We start from the raw sequence: 20,506 nt of genomic DNA, 5'->3' as shown, positions 1-20,506 counted from the left end.
AGAATGGATTGAAGGGCATGAATCTGGTAGCTAATTAATGTCTGACAATGATCAAATATCCTAATCACAGTTCGGGCTGCCTCTTAAGTTCACACAAAGATGATCATTATATGAATAACTTGTGTCTCTCCTGCCTCCTCTATTCTCAAACTGATTGCTGGTTTCTATTCATTCACCACATATTATTTAGCACTTCTTCTATTCTAGCACTGTGCTTGTCCCTCTGTTTAGCACTGACAGCCTTCTGCTTCATCTAGTTATTTATATGTCTGTCTCCACCACTATACCACCTCCCTGAGGAATCCAAATTTTCAATTTAAGTCTGTTTCCTAGAGCATGCCTGGACTAGGATTACTGGAGCCAAGGAGATCTCTATCAAAGAAATAGCAACCCTGCCTCCTAGTTCCTGAACTTGGCTTTCAGGGTGGAATCTATTATTAAATAAATAAGGTATTAACCAAATCAAACAACTTTTAATGACCCAGAAAAAATAATTCAATACACACGCACACACGCACGAAGAGAGAGCAGACGTCTCAGCAGCGCAGTTCCCAGTGAAGTCTGAGAATGCCGGTAGCAATGGGATTTCAGTGAATCGCGCAACTCCCATGCGGTTTCCTGGAGAAAATGGACTCTTGCCTTCTAGACTTGCTTTACATGTGCTCACGGATGAGAAAGAAAACTAGAGGTCATCGTTCCATCCTTCATTCAGTATCAATTGAGCCTTACTGGGTGCCGGGCACTGAGGATGCAAAGGTCAGTAGGACCTCTCTCGGTGTTTGGGGTTAGGAAAGCAGATGTGCCAACTAATCCAGCATGGATAAATCCAGGGTCCTGTAGAGAGGCCGGTTCACAGGAATATTTAGGAAAAGACCCTCAGCTCTGCCATTGGTGGAATGCTAGGGTCTGGAAGGCTTCCTAGGGAAGATCAATTTTGAACTAGGCCTTTAAGGGTGAAAAGTCATGTGGAATGGAGTGAGGGGACGAGCATTTTAGGCAGGGGATACTGCAGGAAAAAAGACACAGAGGGGTGCAGGGTTTTTGAAGTAGGGCTGCTATAGGCATTTTGACCGGGACTGTTAGAGGACCCTGCCCACTCCCCAGTTACACTGTACACAGTTTACATTGCCTCTGTACCTAGCACCCCATAGTGACAAACAAAGATTTTCAAACATTTCCAAATGCCCAGCGTGAAGGATGTGTGTGTGGCAGTTCAGTGACGTCCTGCATGAGAACCACTGGTGGAAATGCCTGAGACTTTGGTGAGAGGAGGCACCATATTGCATGGGCCCTTGTTTGAGGAAGGTTGGACCTCTTCCTTAGAGTTTGGAGAACCAATGCAAATTCTGGACAAGGGAAAGGTCTGGTTAGAGAGATTTGTTTCTAAAGATCACTCTGACCTCAGGGTGAGGGGTATATTGGAACAGGCAGTGGCTGAGAAGTCCAAAGGAGATTCCCTCCTCCTTCCCTCGCTCCCTCCCTTCCTTTCTCCTTCCTTCCATCCTTTCTCAGGGATCTATTTTTACCAATGCACAATTAGTAAGTTAACTGTTCTCTGCTTTTTCTTGGCCATTCACTTGGGAATTTCAAAGAATGGAGACTCTTTCCCATGAGCTGCCATGCTTCCTTGAAAACCACTTTTCTGAGTGGTTGTAAATGGTCTCAGTTGCCACATCTAGGTCTTGTGCTTTGTGTAATTCTTACATTATGAAGCAGGAATGATTGCACCTATTATATGGATGAGGAAACTGAGGCTCACATAGCTGACTCTAAATCCTAGGCTTTTAACCACTCTACTATAGTGACTGGGGAATTTTGTTGGCATTTCACTACTAATTTTTTCTTTTTTAAAAAAATCAGCAGTGTGGTACCCAAGGAAACATCTCTGAAAGATGACGACTGGTTCTTTTGCCTTGCTTTTCTTTTTTCCATTAGCTTTTTGGGATACTGAAAACCACCTTATAAGCCTCAGCACTGGGCCACCATGCTTTAGTTAGGGGCTTTGCTTGATATAAGAGCCCCCAGGCCTGAATTTCCCCTTTGGGGAAAAATTATTTTACTGAAAATCACTCACTGCCCCCCACATCTTTAGCCAAGATGTTCTCATTTTCTCAGAGCCAGAATAAGCTGGCAGGGTGCTAGAGTCAACGCCGGCTGGGACCCACGTGTGCTTCCGCTGGCTGCGGAGTGATAGACCAGGCAGCAGCATCCTTCAACTCAGACTTTCTCCTGGCCTGATTTATTGCTCCCGTCTCTTGCTCTGGCTTTTTGCTAAGATTGCCTTCCAAAATCTTCACTGCTGATCCAATATTGTCCATGTGCGTTTTCGCTTTGCCACTGCTGACAGAGAGCTTTGGGCACATGCCCTGACACCACCCACTCCTGCCCTATCTGCAGGAACCATCTTTAATCTGTCAAAACCCAGATCTGTTCACATGCTGCAAAGGTGGCTCCTGTCCAAAGCCACTTCCGCCCTTTCCCCTGCTCTGGTCACATGGCTGCTGAGCAACCAGCTTCAGAGGCTTGAGGACTCAGCCCTGCCTCTTTGAATCTTGACCCAGGTCTCCTAGTATGCTGTCTGGTCCATTGCATCAGAGATCTCTGTTGTGAAAAAAATGCAGTAATGTTTTCTCAAGAGAACCAGAGTAGCCATTTATTTTGGCTCCACCATATCGATTCAAGGAAATCTCTTCCCTCTTCTTTAAATTGTTCCTGGAGTCGGCAGGGTTTTTGTGCTCAACCATTTGCCCAGGGCAAAACCCCTTCAATCTAAGCCCACTGGATCGCGTTTGCCAACGTGGGAAAACACTCAAGCAAAATATCTTCCCCAGAATTAGTGAAAGGCTCCTTTTAAGGATAGTTAATAAAAATCAGGCATGTCTTTTGGTGTAATTTTTCATTTCAGAAGCCAAAGCATAGCCTGGCTTTTAAGACATGCAAGCAGCATCAGGCCTTCGCTGGGTGGGTTGGAGTCTCCTTCCGGACGCCTGGAGCTCTGGAGTTCCCACTTTGAGAAGAGCTTGTCTGCGTGCATGTCTGACTCTCCCTCTCTCACATAGTTCACATTTTCCTGTCATTGTTATGTCACTCCAGCAGCATTGTACGAAACTAGCATTTTTATTTTTGACCTTTGGAAGTTTTTTTCTCCTAATGCCTAGAGACAGTAAAGCTGGACTATGAGTCTTCATGAAAAGAAAATTCTCTTGTGTTTCTCCAAATTGCAGGACATTTTAGACTGGTGTCTGGATCTGCTTGTATCAGCAGCTGCCACTCAATCCCTTTTCTTTAGGGTGGTGCAGAGGGCAGGTATGTGTGGTTTGAAAGAATTCTCAAGATGATTCTGATAAACACCATCCTGTGCCCATTGAGACTCTCAGGTCTAAATAGAGGCACAACTATTTGGCCCCTGTCACTCAACTCACAGGACTCCTGGTCAAGTTTCCATGCTGCAACCTCAATCAAACCGTTTAATAGGTTTGGTCAAAATGGTGGAAGCGTTATGTATTGATGCTTTATATGGCTATCATTCAAATTCTTCAGTCTTTCTGAGAATACTCTAAACTTTTTCACAATTCCTGCAGTTTCTGCTCCATTGGATTTAAATTCCTCGGGATAACTTTGGCAAATTGTTAACCATTTGGAGTGTCAGGTTCTGCATTTGTAAAATCAGAGGGATAGGTACCTTACACTGTTGTGAGGATTAGAGGCAGAGTTTGTATGTTGCCTAGCACAGTGCCAGAAATATAGTAGGGAACTCAATGACTGACTGCTACGACCAAGATGATGACAGTGATATTTACAATTGAGAGTAAAACACTTTGATTTTTCTTCTCTCCAACACATCCTGATCTCAATGGGCAAGGTAATCTAAAAACAAGGGTGACATTCCACTGTATATTGAGCTTCTACTATGTGCCACGGTGTGGGGTTAGGTGCCTTCATGTGCTTTCATTAGTTCTCATCTCAGTGCTCTGAGGTGGCACCATTAGTCCCATTTTAGAGATGAGCACACTGAGTCTGAAGAGGCTATTGATATATCAGTCAGTGTTCTTGGTTGCAAGCAGCAGATTGATTTAAGCAGAAACGGAATTTATGGAAATGATATCAGGGAGTCCACAGAATCACTAGGAATGTTAGGGGACAGGCTTAGAAAACAAGGCAGGAAATGCTTAGAGCAAATGTTTTAAGGATGCAGAACTGTCCACCAGCACCACTAACCTGGACACTGGAAGCTGCTGCTACCAACTGTAGACAATTGGATGTTTCTGCCACTGCTGCCAGTACAGAAAGAATTCTCTGCTCATCTTGCTTCATGAGTCACCAGCTCCCAATTCTGAGTCTGGGGTGGATATCCTATGCTCCTGTCCTACTGCAAGAGAGGCTGGGAAAATAAGTATGCAGCTTTGGGGGAAGGGAAGACACTGTTCCAAGGCTCATTTAGTGGGGAGTTCTCCAAATGTAGAAAGAGAATCAGACATTAGGGTAACTCAAAAACCATTAAATGTCTACTGCATTGAGAAATTGGGATTTATCATCCAACCTGGACATACCCCTTTACTATGACCTTCCGTGGAGTATGTGAAGTCCCATCTGCCTTCTCCAAATCAGATATTTACTGTCTCCAGACATTACCCTCAACACATATTTATTTGGTTCTCTATAAATATTGGTGCTCATAATAAACAAAATGTATGTTAATAGTACCAAAAAGAACCTTGGTACCCAAATACACGAGAGGGGCTGGAGGCTGAGGCTCCTTGAAAACAAAGTCTTTGACTCAAGGAATCATGAGATGTTCGGAGGAGAAGCATTCCTGAGCTGGTCTAATACACCTCTTCCCCTCTAGAGGAGAAAAGTATGTGTGGGACACCATCAACTCTCACAGATGGGTTGTGTCAATCAATAACCTCACCTTGCCTTAGAATCTCAACTCATAGAGCACTCTGAGGGGAGGAAACAAACTGCCTTCCAAAATAAAATCAAGCCAACAAGTAGTGCAAAAATTGGTACAACCTTTCTGGAGGGCAATTGGACAATTTACAACAAGAGCTTCAAAAATGTTTGCATCTTTGATTCACTAATTCCTAGAAAACAAGCCTGGGGAAATGTAGACAGAGGTGGAGAGTGGAGAGAAAGTTTATCTTCCAGAATCTTCATTTATAACAGGGTAATTTATGCTAGGAAAATATTTGTTCTGATTTTTCAAAATACATACCTACACCTACATATAGTCATGTTTTAAAAATCCAATAAGAAATATACTAAACTGTCAACTGTGAGGTTATCTCTGGGTGGAGAGATTACAGTTGAATTTTAAATGTTGTTTTTTATATTTTCTCTGGACTTCTACAATAAATATATATTTCTTTTATAATTAGAAAAATAATATGTATTACTTTTTAAAAATTCCATCAGATAATACCATCTTTAAAGAAACCAAAGAGAAAAAATTTAAACCATTTTTCAGGGGGGGAAGGGCTGTTCCATGCATCCCGAGAGGCCATCTGGGTAGAGGGCAAATTAAAACCTGAAAATTTAAAGTCAATCAGTTTGTCTTCATGGGCCCTAGATGGGGAAAATTTCAGTCATTTCCCTTGCCTGGCACTCTTGTGGTCAGAGGATGAAATCCAATCATGGGGTCAGTTGGGTTTATACATTCCATGGCAAACCAATTTGGCCATTTCTCTGCATTTCCCAAAAGTTCTCTGACTTCCTAGACAGGAATTGTGAGCACAGGGAGACCTTTATGCTGGTTTTTGCAGCACATCTGGTTTACAGCGTGTGCCAGATGGGCTCCCTTTCATCTGGAGGGAGGTGCAGGAGGGGACACACGAGCCTCTGTAGATCCAAGGAACTTCCCCAGCGGAGGCTCTAGTTGTTGGTGAAGTGTTTCAGGTTAAGATGTAAGTATATTATGTTGGAGTCACAATGTCCTTTAAATTTAAGAGAATATACCTTTTATTAGAGTCTGTCTACCTAACGTTTAGGTTCACTACTCAGGCCAAAGATGTTTTGGACAAGCTATTGGTTGGTTTCTGACACCGTCATACATTACATGAATATTTATTGAGCATCTATTATCTGCCCTGCTCTGCACTCTGCACAGGCATATAACAAATAAGACAGATGTATTCCGTGTATTCGGGGAACTCACTTCCACCAGTAAGAAGGCTCATTACCCTGGTGTGTCCTCTTGCACTTGGGAACAGACTGCTGACTTTCTACCCTCACTAACCTTAGTCTGTTTATTGGTCTATGCCTAGCCTCTGATTGTACCAACCATGCCATCTACCTCAGATGTACTGGGTTGGAAATAAAGCCCCAGAAAATACTCAAGTCAACAAGTCCAATGATAGTGACAGGAAAGATATTGCTGGAGGAGGGTGAGTGACTGGGTTCATCCAGTAGCTGAGAAGAAAAGGTTGAGATGGTTGAGTCGCCAATACCAGCAAGGGGAGAGGAAGAAAAGAAGAGAGAGGAGGTGAAATGTAAGTGCCATGGCAGCCATGTTGGGCTTTGGTGAGTCTGCAACATGGATCATGTTCAGTCTCTTTCCAGGAACTTCTAGCTGGGCCATTGCCCTATACTGTTCTAGAAGAATCTCCTTTCATTCTCTGTTCCTTACTGAAACTCCGAGGGAAAGGAAGCCAGACCCAATCTCTCCTTTTCCTAGTTACCAACAAACTCCTCCTTCCTCTTACCCCAAAGGCACAAATATTCCTACTGAGGTACCTTCCTAGACAAGCAGCCCAATGTGGCCTAACCGATCCTCATGTCACATCACAGGACACCATGCTTTATCCAGAAACTAACCAGAAGCCTGACCACCAACATATTCACAGCAAGAGGAAACACTATTTACAATGACTCCGAGGCTCCTCAAGAGCTTAAAATGCTTTTTCATGTATTAAAGATAGACGAAATGGTGCTTAGACAAGTTGTTGGCTTTCATGTTGGTGTCATTCTTTAATAATAATTTAAAAAGCTAATGTGTATATGCTTTAGGTACAGTACTGCTCAAGGTCCAGGCAGGAAACAGAATTAACCTCATATGGTTCAAAATAGAAGACTTTTGGGAAATGACCATTTATAGAGGGGTAACCAGGGTTGAGGGAAGTCACGAGGGAAAGTGATACACTAGAGACCAGCAAGAGTGGGGATTGATTACCACCTCTGGGCCGGAAGGGACACAAAGTAGAGCCAGTGTTACTGGAGGGCAGGGAGAGCCAGCCTTAGAGGAGGGAGCTAGTGAGAGCCAGAGTCTCAAAGGGATGCTACCTCTACCAAAATCAGATGCTGAAGCAGAATGGGAGCAGGTAAGAAATACCCTGACCTCTTTCTCCTCTCATCTGCTAATCACCATTGGCCACACCCAACCAGAAGCCAGGTGCCCAAGGGAGAGGTTAAGGCAGGCAGACAATACAATCCCTAGGGGTCTGCCTCCTAGGACACAAAACAGGGTAGAAAAAGGTAGAGAATGGGTTGGGGGGGCAGGGGTACATGGAATTCAGAGAGTAACCAGCACAGGTACTAACTCTCTCTCATATCTAGAATGTGGAATTACGCAAAGTATTGTTTTCCATCACTCTTGCTAAATGTCATTTTATTGGTCAAACCTCCCAAGAGTTGTGGGTTGGTTGTTTTTGTCTGTTTGTTTGTTTCCTTCCACAAATGCTTTCCGAAAGTCATGGCTGGTTATCCCTGTAGCATTATCATTTTTAGTTATTCAAAAATATTTGTTGGGTACTTACTATGTACCAGACACCCTTGGAAAAGGCCCCATTTGTCACCCCCCAACACGTATTATTCCCATTCATGGGGATCATTTCACCTCCCATTTTTCAATGAAATTCTAAATAATTCTTACTATTTGGACCAGTATTTATATAACCACATCTGCTTTACTTTTGGTAAATCTCAATTTTGTTTGACTTGATAGTCTCTCCTGGACAACTGAACCCCAAATCCTCTCAGGAGCTAACAACAGAAAGTTTACAGTTTTTTTCTGGACTAATATATATATATATATATATATATATATATATATATATATATATAATATATAATACACATAATATATATGTGTAAATATAATATATATATATATATATATATATATATATATATATATATATATATATATTATTGCAGGGGCAGTGCTTTTGGTTCTGTGAAGAACTTCCAAAACAAAGCTTGTTCTTGTTGAATATAGATAATATTTTAACAAGTCCGTTTTAAGAGTCTGCCTATATTAGTGACTTTCAAAATTTTTTACTGCAGACCACAATAAAAAAAAATACACTTTATATCTCAACCAAATTCCATGAAACAATACTCACTATTACCTTGTTTGATGCCTTCTATTCTGTTCTATTATTTATTTTTTTAAATGCAGATAGTAACCCACTAAATTGATTTTATATTGTATTAATGGGTTGCACTCTGCCGCTTGGAAAGCATTGGCCTATATAATATCTTGAAACTACTTTTAAAATAGACCCAATACTAGAATCTATATTTAAAGGGTGGTTAAGATGTCCTAAATGTTTATTTTTTAGCCATCACCAAATGTGCCAATCTCCTCATTTTTCTTTCATTTTAAGAAAGCCAAACTGGCTTGACCAGCAGCTCTCCCCTATGCCCTCCCACCCCACAATTTGCAGGGGGGGCCCTACATTTACTGCCAGTTTGGCTTGTGGCTGGAACTGATTGGTAGCCAAGATGGGCAGCTGTGGCTTACCAGCATCTTCGTAGACTCACCAGTATTTTTTTGTTTGTTTGTTTTAACCTGAAGAAATTTGCCTACGTTTGACTTTCAGTTGTTGGGGGAAAGGTTTCATTGCCAGGACAGTGCAGGTGGTCCTGAGTGAGCACCTGACTCATTGCAGAAGGGTTGGGGGAATTATCATCTAAATTCCCCCAACTCCTCCGGGGACCTGGCAATGAGCCAGGTCCTCTCCCCCTCCCAAGACTACATGGGAGGGGACCAGGAGGATGAAAATCTCTGCTGCTATTCACCAGGCACTTACTATATGTTAAGTGCATTCTATACATTATCTTATTTAATTCTTATAACTATCCAGCGAGTAGGCATTATTATCTTCATTTTAGGTCAGAGGGAAGTGTTGTCATTTAGAAAGGAGGAAACAAGTTCCCAAAGCTTCAGCGGGTAGCATATAGCAGAGCTAGAAATCAATTTTATCTCTTCCCACAATATTCTAATGCTTCCTCTTTTGCCTCTGATCTGGAAAGAGGAGGAGGAGGTAGAAATTGTTTTGTTTTGTTTTTTGCTAGTGGTCATTATATATGGGGCTTGATGGGTGGAAGTTCTTTTCTAGTTTCTGGGGTTGTATTGGGAAAGATGCCATCCCTGTGTTGGAATTTCTCAGTGCAAATTTAGAATTTCCACTGTAACAAAAAGAAATAATTGGAAACTAGAGGGCAACTAATATTACCATTCATCTTGCTAATAAAAACAACAGACTTCTAAGAACCATTTAGAGTGTATTTGCTTCATAACATAGTGATTATGGAATGTGTGTGTGGGGGGGGGTAAGCACGTTAAGTTCCAAATAACATAGTTTTGACATACATTTAATTTATGATCTGGTGAATGTGTGCATTTAATGTATGCAAAGCGAGATTCCATGTCTGGTTGTTTTCTGCACCCCCCCCCCACCCGCCCCAGCCAATGATAATGTGTTACATATCCACATGACTAGAGGAAGAGAATTGGAAGCTATGGAAATCAAGCGGCATTGTAGGCTTATACTATAAAAGTTAGAGCAGATACAGGAATAAAAGGAGTTGGGGGTGGGGGTGCTTCAGGACCTTCCAGGAAAGACTGCTGTTGAGACTTTCAGAAACAAAGAAGTTAACAGAGGCTTGACACTTTGAGAACCAAGAAAGAGTTGACATGAACATTAAAGACATTGTCACTTTTAGCCATCTTATAGGCTAAATTGACTCAATACTGTTAACATCTTCTAGACTGAATAGTGAGTTAACATGCAGTGTAAAGACTGTCTCCTTGGAAACTTTGCTGAAAGGAGCCAAAGCAGTAGGCTTATAGTCAAGGTAAGAGACCAAGTACACTTTTTTGGTATTAGCCTTTACCATTTTCTTTATGTGATGTTGTTACAGTTATGTTTGATAAGTGGATTACCTAGAGATTTTTAGGCCTAATGGGTAGTTGTCTGTCCTCTATAAACATTGCTGGAGTATCTCTCTGGGGTTTAGCTTTCCAGGACTTAAATTGTCCATGAAATAACTGTTTTACTCATTACATTCGCCAAAAAAGAAAGCAAGGAGGATCTTGATGGTTATAACTTGAGGTGGGGAGTGGGAGTAGGACTCCTTTTGAGATATGTCCCCCCCCACATTAAACATAGGTGATAAAATTATAAAAAAACAGAAAGAAACAAGAAGACAAGAAAAAAAATCATATAGAATTATAAAATGCTGACATTACATAAGTAATACAAGTTCCAAAGTTGTGGACCCACAGAATCAAATGCTCGTAGTGCCTGGGAAGTGATATGTATCCTCCAAATCCAATGGCTCTGGAAACTTCTTTTATGTTGCTACTCAGAGAGAGGTCCAAAAGATTTGTGATCTAAACAGTGAGGCCACGGTTCTGTGCAGACGCTGCTTCTGAAAATTATTCATAATGGCTTTCTGCTTGGTTTTCGGTTTTGAAAACAAAGATGCTTTCATTAGATTTGACCCACTGAGGAGAAAGAGAGATGGTCAGCACCCTAGATAGCCTCCTTCCCCTGTCCAGCCCTGACATTCTGTTTTGGGGAGTGGCCATCATGGGCTCGCTCTCTGTAATCTGCTGTTTGGATGCCAGAGACCAAGAAACCAATATTTATGTTCTCATTGAAGTGAATATTAAGGATTCAATACCAATTCCTTGGGCAAGCCACACTATCTGAAAGGTGGGCTCTGGATTCCAAGCAAGTTCCATTTCTTCCCTATCCATGGTCTTGGTGCATGTGTGAGGAAAAAGACAGAAAACCAGGTTTGAGGCCAACGTGAAGAAATGCTATGGAGATACAAATGGAGGGGTGATTAGAAGAGCCGACTCTCATTAAATGGGATTTGCTCTCTTCCAACTGGACATTCACAGGAGTTGGTTTTTAAAAAAGTATTAACTTTCTTTTTTTTTTTCCCCTTCAAGCTTAGCCAGAGACCTCATGGAGGTCTAAACCCAAGCCAAGCTTGATCTGTTTTAATTCAACCACTGTTGATTTATGGCTTAGCAAAAAATGTCTGAGAATTTTTTAAGCTAAAAATTTTTTTTTACCCTAACTTGACTCTCTCACATCTCAACTACAGCTGAAGGGATATTTCTCAGACTTTCAAAAGACAAAAGCCATCTTTGGAATGGAAGAATTCTCTGAAAGCTTCAAATCCCAGTGAGAAATTCTGTGATAGTTTATATACAAGTAAAAACAAATATATTGAAAGGCCCTATGGCACTTTAAATATGTCCATTGGATTCCTCTTGAATAGAGACTAGACCAAAGAAGAAGCATGGGGTGGGTTGGGGGCGTTCTCAGGGTTCGTATCAGAAAAAGGGACACAAATGTCCTCTCTCTTCTTTCTTTTATTCCCCTTGTCTTCCTCTTCTTACAACACTCCCATTCTAAGAACAAAGCAAAAAATCTCTCTCATTGTCCAGAAGAAAACAATCACAGTGAGTTTCCTTCTCTACCTGGCTCTGGAATGTATGTCATTTTGCAATATGAGCAGCAATTGCACTAATAAGCAATTACCAGCTGCGAGAAGAAAATCCATACCAAGTCGCTTGTCCCTTCCAGCTCTAACATTTTATGGGTCTAACCCAGTTCACAAGGAGCAATTCTTTCTCTGCCCTCCTGTAGCATTCAGCCTGGATGGCGTCATTTAACCATTCATTAGGTGTGGGTTTATAGTTTGCGCCTTCTGTTTTTTCCTGTGTGAGCCTCCATCTGTCCCATAAGATTAGAAGCTCAATGAGAGCAGGAACTGAGCATGTATCTTGTCTCATGTCCCACAGCCATGACCTCCAGCTTTCCTCCCAGGCTTTCACACATTCTCCCCGTGACTGTCAGAGTCCTCGGCCTCAAAAAAGCATGCAGAAGGAACAAAGGTGAAAATGTCTTACTTCCTGATGCTGAGGAAGAACCAACCATATAATTCCTGACAATTGCATTGCACTCTTCTTCCTGAGGAATCTTTGAGAAGTAGGGAAAGGACCTTCTCTGCCATCATATATTTGGGCACTATGTGTTTCTCTACTAAGTGTGTCTCTTCATGAAAAAAATCACTGCTTATACAACAACTCTGCTCATGAATGTTAATATACTTCCACAACTTAGACAGTCTTGGCCCAGACCTAGAATTACTGATTTTACTTCTAATGCTTTAAATTCCTTTCATGGTTTTAGTTTTTCAAGTTCATGACTACAATTAACTCCTCAGAGACCAAGGCTACATCTGTGCTGTGCATTAACTTTCTTGCCTCAGACATCATTCTGGTTGCATATCAAGTAATGGATTAATGGGCAAGAAATAGATCTGATTGTGAAAACAAATCAAATAATGGACCAGAATCATGTTTAAGTACCAAAAAACAGTCCGATTCTTGGCAAATACACTCTTTGCCAAAACGTGCACCAGTTTATAAGTGAATTCATAAGAAAAAAATAGCAGACATTTACTGAGCATTTATGTGTACTGTGCAAAGTACTTCGTAGGTATTATCTCATTTAACCTTTACAACATTCTAGGTGTCATTACTACTTACAATTAGGTGCTATTGCTGTTGGACCTATACTCCCAATATTCAGTATAATTCATTTGGTCCTTACATGAATTTATGATGGCTTTTTTGTGGGTGTTTATCTTATACTATGTGAAAATTTTGTAGTATTTATTATATATCTCATCTGTATTTGTTGTATAAGAAAATGTTTCCCAAGACCAGTTGCTTAAAGAACAAAAACATTTACCTGTCTCTCATGGAAAAGTCCAGGAGGCAGGTTTCAGGTTGGCTGGTGGCTATACTCCACGTGGTCATTCAGGGTCCTTGGTTCCTTTTGTACTTTTTCTCCACCATCGCTCAGATATGGCCTAATGTTAAGACATCAGACCAGAAGTGGCATATATCATTTCTAGTTTGGAGAAAACTTAGTTGCATGCTGGGAAATGTATCTACTGGGCAGCCAGGTGTCTAGCTACAGTTCTATCCTTATGAACAAAGGAATGAATGGAATTCAGTGAGCAGCTCACTATGTCCATCACAATCTCAACAAATAGATTGGAAACAATTGGAGAGCTAGGTCTATGTCTTATTCACATTTGTCCCTGTCACAGAGTTTAATACCTGCCACAGAAATAACAAATACTTGATTCATGTGCCAGCACTTTCTACTCTGGTATTTATGGAAGACATCACTTATCATCCTGGATATGTCCTCAGAATCCTTTGCAACACAGTGCCACTAGCAATAAGTGGGAATTAACATAGGATTTGAATCCTATTAGTCCTCTTTGATTGTAGATATTCAAATATTATATAAATGGAAGGAAGAGCCATAGTATTTTTTTCCTTTTTTTCCATGGAAAGAGATATGTTGGTTGCTGTGATGACTTAAAAAATATGTCTGCAAATTCTTTGACATGCCTGTCTTCAAAAGGTAGAGTTTAATTCTCCTCCCCTTGAATATGGGCCATTGGTGACTCACTTCGAACAAAGAGGATGTGGCAGAAGGAATGCTAAATAACTTCTGAGGCTGTCATAAAAGGTATACAGCTTGCACCTTGCACTCTCTCTCCTTTGAAATGCTCACTCTGGGAGAAGCCAGCTACCATATCACAAGGACACTCAAGCAGCCCTGTGGAGAGTTCCATGTAGAGAGGAACTAAGGCCTCCAGCCAACAACCAGCATCAACCTCCCAACCACGTGAACGAACTTCTTGGGAATTGGATCCTCCAGCCCCAGTCAAGCCTTTAGATGATACAGCCCCTTACTCTGGCTCCAAGTATTGTCATTTCCTCCTACCTCCACATTCTATTTCTCAACCTGTCTCTCCTTCCTTTAAGGGTGAGCACCTTCCTCATCCAGTATATGGGTAGAGGTTTAAAGAGTCATCCTCACTTCCCAATGGAATCTTTTTGGGGCTGACTATCAGTCTCCACATTTCCAGTCTCATTTTCCTTCCTCAAGTACCTCAGTCTCTCATGCCGGTAGAATGCTAGTATGCCTGCTTCACAAGCCCCTGGATGTGACTGAGAAAATCAGGAAAGAGTACAATACACATGTTATTTACAAAAATGGAGTAAAATATAAGAATAGCTGGAAAGATAGAAAGTAGTTGCCTCTGGGATCAAGAATTGGGGGTGAGGATAGAGGGAGCAGTTTTTTTTTATTATTATTATAAACCTAGTAGTACTAGTTGACTTTTAAATCCATTTATTCAGTGTGATCCCAATTTTATTATATGTATAACAATACATATTATATACATATTACATTGTTTACGAACATCTATGTAAAAATTGTTGACATTAAACGTATAAAAAATGACATGCAAAAGTCAACTATGCTGTCTCTTGAGAAGGGAAAGTTTAGGGTTGTAGATAAGTTTTAGCTTTAGTTTTAGCTGTTATGTCTACTTCCCAAACTTAATGTAAGGAAAGCACATTGGTTTATCATTATAAATTTTTTGAGGGAGAGAAAAGGAGGACAGGGAAGGGCACCTTTCAGGGACCCAGAAGAGTTGGTTCAACCCCAGCTGTGCCATTAATGCACTGTGATCTTGAGCAAACTGTCACCTCCCTGGGCCCTGTTGATAGCACTGTAAAAGCAGAATTGAACTGATGTCTAAATAACAACGCTGATAGCTACCATTTACTTAGGAATTACTATGTTGCTGACTCTCTGCTATATGCTTTACTTACACCATTGGTTCTCAAATGGGCATTAAACTTACTTGGAGGGCTTTTCAGAACACTGATTATTGATTGTTGGTTCTACCCCAACTTTCTGATTCAGGGGGTGGAGCTGAGACCTGATCATGTGCATTTCTGACAAGTTACCAGGTAATACTGATGCTTCTGATATGGGGACCACCCTTCAAGAGCCACTGACTTATAGTAATTCATTTAAGACTTACAAAAACACTGTATGTTATATTCCCAGTTGTTTAGTTGGGGAAACTGAGGCTCAGAGAGGTCACCCAGACAGAGTCCGAGCTATGATTTGAACCCAAGACTCTTTGGACCAGAGCTCAGGCTGTGACCACTGAGCATAGTATTGTACCTTCTCCTGAGGTTCCCTCCCAACTTCAACTCCCTATGTTTCCAGTTTACAAACAACAAAACCCAGATGTCCAAGACCAAACCACAGCTCTCCAGAAAAATCCCAAGAAAGTCCTGAACATGTGCAGCTTCTGCCTGTGGTGGGTGGATAGGCGCCAAACCCAAGAGTGGCCATGCGAGGAGGAGTGATGCACTGCAGGGCTGCCTGGCCTGAGCGGGGCCTCGCCAAGGGCTGCAGCCTCATTAAGGCACCCTGCACAACTGCCTTGAACTTTTCTTTCCCTTCTCCTACAGTTTATTTGACATTCTCTGGCTCTCTTAATCCACAGTCATTTGGATGGCAAAAAAAAGTGGAAATGAGCTTTCTTCAATGTTGACTTTGCTTTCAAATTCATGACGATGTGGTGTCCCCAGGAATGGTTATTTTCTTCCCTTTCTCCCTAGCGAGAATTCTCAAGTAAGTAGCAAATGATTTCAAATGCATGCCGACTGCGGTGGACAGCTGCCAGGAGAGAAGTGAAAATAAACTGGTGACAGGAAGTGTCACAGTTCATGGAAAGGGCAGCGAGGATATAATGGAGCAAGCTCATGACACTGCTGGGTCCACATGCTGAAAGAGTTACCCGGACGGACTGGGCAGCCACAAATCTCCTCGTAATTCATTAAGTAAGGGAAAACACTCCCAGAAACATTTCTCTGTCCTCCTAACACCCTTTGTCTTTTAATTTCCAAACTCCGGGTTCATTCCTATGTCAGGCAAGCCTGGGTAAGTCTCTCTAAACAACTCCTTCATTCGTGATGGAACACACTGCAGCAAACTAATGCTTTGACTCTAAGTGTTTTAACAGGCTGAGGAGGTTTCCAAGCTTTAGGATCACAAGATGGATATATGATCAGTGTGAACTACAAAATAACATCAAAAACAGCATGAAGGATGGTGGAAACAAAAGGGAATCATGTGGAACTTTGCCCAGTAAAGGGATTACACAGCTAGAAGGAAAGTAATGGGGATAAAAATTATATTAAAAGTTAGTCACAATAGAAAATAAGATGACAGAGTTGAGGTCAAGCATATCAATCAATGTATAAGCGCTTAATTTACCTATTTAAAAAAATGCTTTTCAATTTAGCTAACAAAGCAAAATCCAACATTTTGCTCTACACAAGAGATACACCTAAAACAAGAGATCCCAAAAGGTTAAAAATAAAAAGATAGACAAAGATATTAATGCAAATGCAAATTAAAACTTAAAAGCAGAGTTGCAACTTTGATATATGACAAGATGAAATTCAAACCAAAAAGTATTAAAGGAGACAAAGAAGGAGACTATAAGATGCTAAAGGCAACAATTCACAATGTATGCGTATCAATTATGCATTAATATTTATGCACTAACAATAGGCGATGCAGGGGAAATAGACAGAAACCCACTAGAAACAGGTGATTTTTAATATGTCTTTCTCATCCAAGACATATCAAGTGGACAGTAAGGATGTAGGAGATGGAAACATATAACCAATAAGGTAGCTCTTATAGATCTATGTAGAAATATGAAGTTCAATACTAGAGAAACACTGTCTTCTCCAGTGACCATACCTTGGGCCACAAGAAAAACCTCAATAAGTTCCAAAGAACAGAAAGAATACTCTCTGATCACAATACAATAAAACTAATAATTATTAACAAATAAAAACCAAAAAGACCACTCCACTTAAAAATAAAAAACAAAAATCTTTTCCCATTCAGTTGGTTGCCTCTTTATTTTGTCGATGGTTCTTTTGCTGTGCAGAAGCTTTTAAGTTTAACATGGCCCCATTCATTTATTTTAGCTTTTACTTCCCTTGCCTTTGGAGTCAAATTCGTAAAATGCTCTTTGAACCCAAGGTTTATAAGTTTAGTACCTATGTTTTCTTCTATACAGTTTATTGTTTAAGGTCTTATGCTTGGGTCTTTGATCCGTTTTGAAACAATTTTGGTACATGGTGACAGCAGTCCATTTTCATTCTTTTGCATGTGGCTTTCCACATCGCCCAGCACCATTTATTGAAGAGGTTATCTTTTTTTCCATTGTATATTTTTGCTTCTTTGTCAAAAATCATCTGCCCATATTTATGTGGGTTTATTTCTGGGTTTTCAATTCTATTCCATTGGTCTGTGTGTCTGTTTTTCTGCCAATACCATGCTGTTTTGATTTTTGTTGCCCTGTAGTACAAGCTAAAGTCAGGGAGTGTGATACCTCCAGCATTGTTCTTTTTTCTTGGGATTGCTTTGGCTATGCAAGGGTCTTTTATGGTTCCATACAAATCTGATGATTTTTTGTTCTATTTCTTTAAAAAATGCCATTGGGATTTTGATGGGGATTGCATTAAATCTGTATATTGCTTTGGGTAATATGGCCATTTTAACTATGTTGATTCTTCCAATCCATGAGCACGGAATGTCTTTCCATTTCTTTGTGTCTTCTTCAATTTCTTTTAAACGGGGTCTAATATATGGTGATGGAAAGAGAACTGACTCTGGGTGGTGAACACACAATGTGAGATATAGATAATGTATTACAGAATTGTACACCTGAAATCTATGTAACTTTACTAACAATTGTCACCCCAATAAACTTTAATTAAAACACACACACACACATACACACACACACACACACACACACAAAACGATAGTACAAAACAAAAAAACAAAAACAACAACAACAAAAAAACACCATGTTAATAAGCAGCTGTTGGTCAGCATTAGAAGTGCAACAAGCAATTACAGAATTTCATAAAAATAATGGTAATGGAAACAAAAATTCTCAAGTCCATAGTATTCATCCAAAGCAGTTAATAGTGGGAAAAGTTTAGCATTAAACACCTATATCAATACAAATGAAAATAAATGAGTCATTCATCACTCAAAAAGTTAGAAGAAAATAATAAAGTAAGCCAAAAGAATATAGAAGAAATGAATCAATAAAGATGAAAACAGAAATTAATGAATTAGAACTAGAAAAAGAGTATGACTACTTAGTTCCATGTTTCTGTGTCTCAAAGTACTTCAGGCTGCTCTAAAGGCCTAAGGTAGTGCAGCTTCTAATACAGTGATATTAGGCCCTACGGAAATAGTCAAATTCAAACCAAAATGTGTTCCCTCCTGGAGCCCAGGAGTTTATATGTTGTTTCTCTTTAACTTGGGTCCCCTGTACTAGCAGCTTTCTAGGGCAGTTTTTTAGACATTTGTTTCCTATCAAGTAGCAGAGATAATAATGCTTTATACTTTGTTCATTTTCTCTTTATTTGGAAATAAAAATTATTGGTCATTTTAAGCAATCTTCTACCCCTTTGATGAAATGAAGAAGTGACACGTTTATAAAAATGTAATTAAATTAGATAATTTAGTATCAGAATATTATAGGTAGATCAGAATCTACTCAAGTCGTCATTTATTGGAACAACTTTGAAAATGTTCAAGTGAAGTTTGGAGCAAACATCATGTACTATTTTGCAAATTATCATGAAATATAAAAATATATATCTATTTTTATCTACAATATAATTCTCATTCTCTACCCTGAATATATTTTTATCATGTAGATATTTTTGACAAAATAAAGGTTTATACAGTTAAAAAAAAAAAAAAAAAAGGGTATGACTACTAAATAAACCCAGCGCTGAAACAATCAACAAAATATACAAACCACCAGATAAACTAATTAAGAAAATAAGGGGCAGAAAGCATAAACATACTAAATTAGAAATAGCAGTGGATGGGTGGGGAAAACCATCAAAGCAGAGGAAATCTAAATTAAAAACGTAAGAGAATATTTTTTCAACTCTATGCAAAAATATTTTAAAACCTAGATGAAATGGATAATTTTCAAAAAAAAACACACAATTTACCTAAATTGACCCCAGTAGAAATAGAAAGCCTTAACAGGTCAATTACCATAGAAGAAATAGAGAAAGTAATTAAAGAGCTCCCCTACAAAAAAGCACCAGGCTCAAATGGTTTCACAGAGGAACTCTACCAAACCTTTGACGATCAGAAAATCTCAATCTTACTTAAGAGCAGAGAAAAAGAAGAAAAATTTCAAGTAATTTGAGTATTAACAGGAATAATAACTGCAGTGGACTGAAGCATGTAAAATCTGTTCATTTCCGTGAGTTGATAATAAAGACATGAACTGGTAATGATACTAAAACAAAACAAAACAAAACAAAACAAAACAGCAACAACAATAAAACTTGCTTGATGCCTTTGGAGGATGTTAGAGATCTTTATTTTGAAAGCTGGCTATTAAAAAGAAAAAAAATCAAACATCTATCTTTCTTTTCCTATCCGGACTATATGTGCGTATCATGATGAAAGTGAGTCTCATTATAGAAACATTCCAGCTAAAGAATAAAAGGCACTGGTACTTTTAGAATATCACTATTTTGTAACCTCTAACAAAATTCATGAATCTGGGCTATGATCATTAAAGGCTGATCACTTCTCAAAAGAATAGATCAAGAAACATTACAAGTGTTCAGAGGGAAATCCACCGTACCATCCATAATGCATTCTTGGCACAAAATCAAACCTGAATCTGACCAAGCCTCTAGAACTACTAATTTACAAGAAACATGTGGTCCAGAGGAACATGTGAAGTAATACCACAGGGATGCAATCAGCAAAACCCAAACTATGGAGACTCCATAGGACAAATGATTCAACTTCCTAAGCAAATAAATTGTAAGGGGTAAGAAGGGATGGTGGCAAAACCTATAGAGTAAAAGTAATTGAAGAAACATCAACCAAGCCAACACATGGATGCAATTTAGATCCTGACTCAAACAAACTATGTAAGATATATATGACAATTTGGGGAAGTTTGGACACTTACTGGTAATATGCTGATATTAAACATTTATTATTAGTTTTTTAAGGTGTGATATTGGTAGTAGAACTTAAAAAAAAGAGAGAGCGAATCCATATATTTCAGAGATACATTCTGAAATATTTAAAGTTGAAATCATATGTCTGGGATTTTCTCCAAGGGATTGAAGGCGGGAGGGGAGAGAATCAGATGAGGCCATAAATAAAATAAGATTGGCCAGGAGTTGGTATTTCAGGAAACTGGGTGATAGGACATGGAGGTTAACTATACTGTCCTTTGTTTTCATATTTGTTTGAAGTTTCCCAAAGTAAGAAGTTTTTGTTGT

The sequence above is a fragment of the Rhinolophus sinicus genome, linkage group LG07 (assembly GCF_036562045.2).
Source record: "Rhinolophus sinicus isolate RSC01 linkage group LG07, ASM3656204v1, whole genome shotgun sequence".
Taxonomy (NCBI): domain Eukaryota; kingdom Metazoa; phylum Chordata; class Mammalia; order Chiroptera; family Rhinolophidae; genus Rhinolophus; species Rhinolophus sinicus.
Note: the sequence above shows the minus strand (reverse complement) of the source record.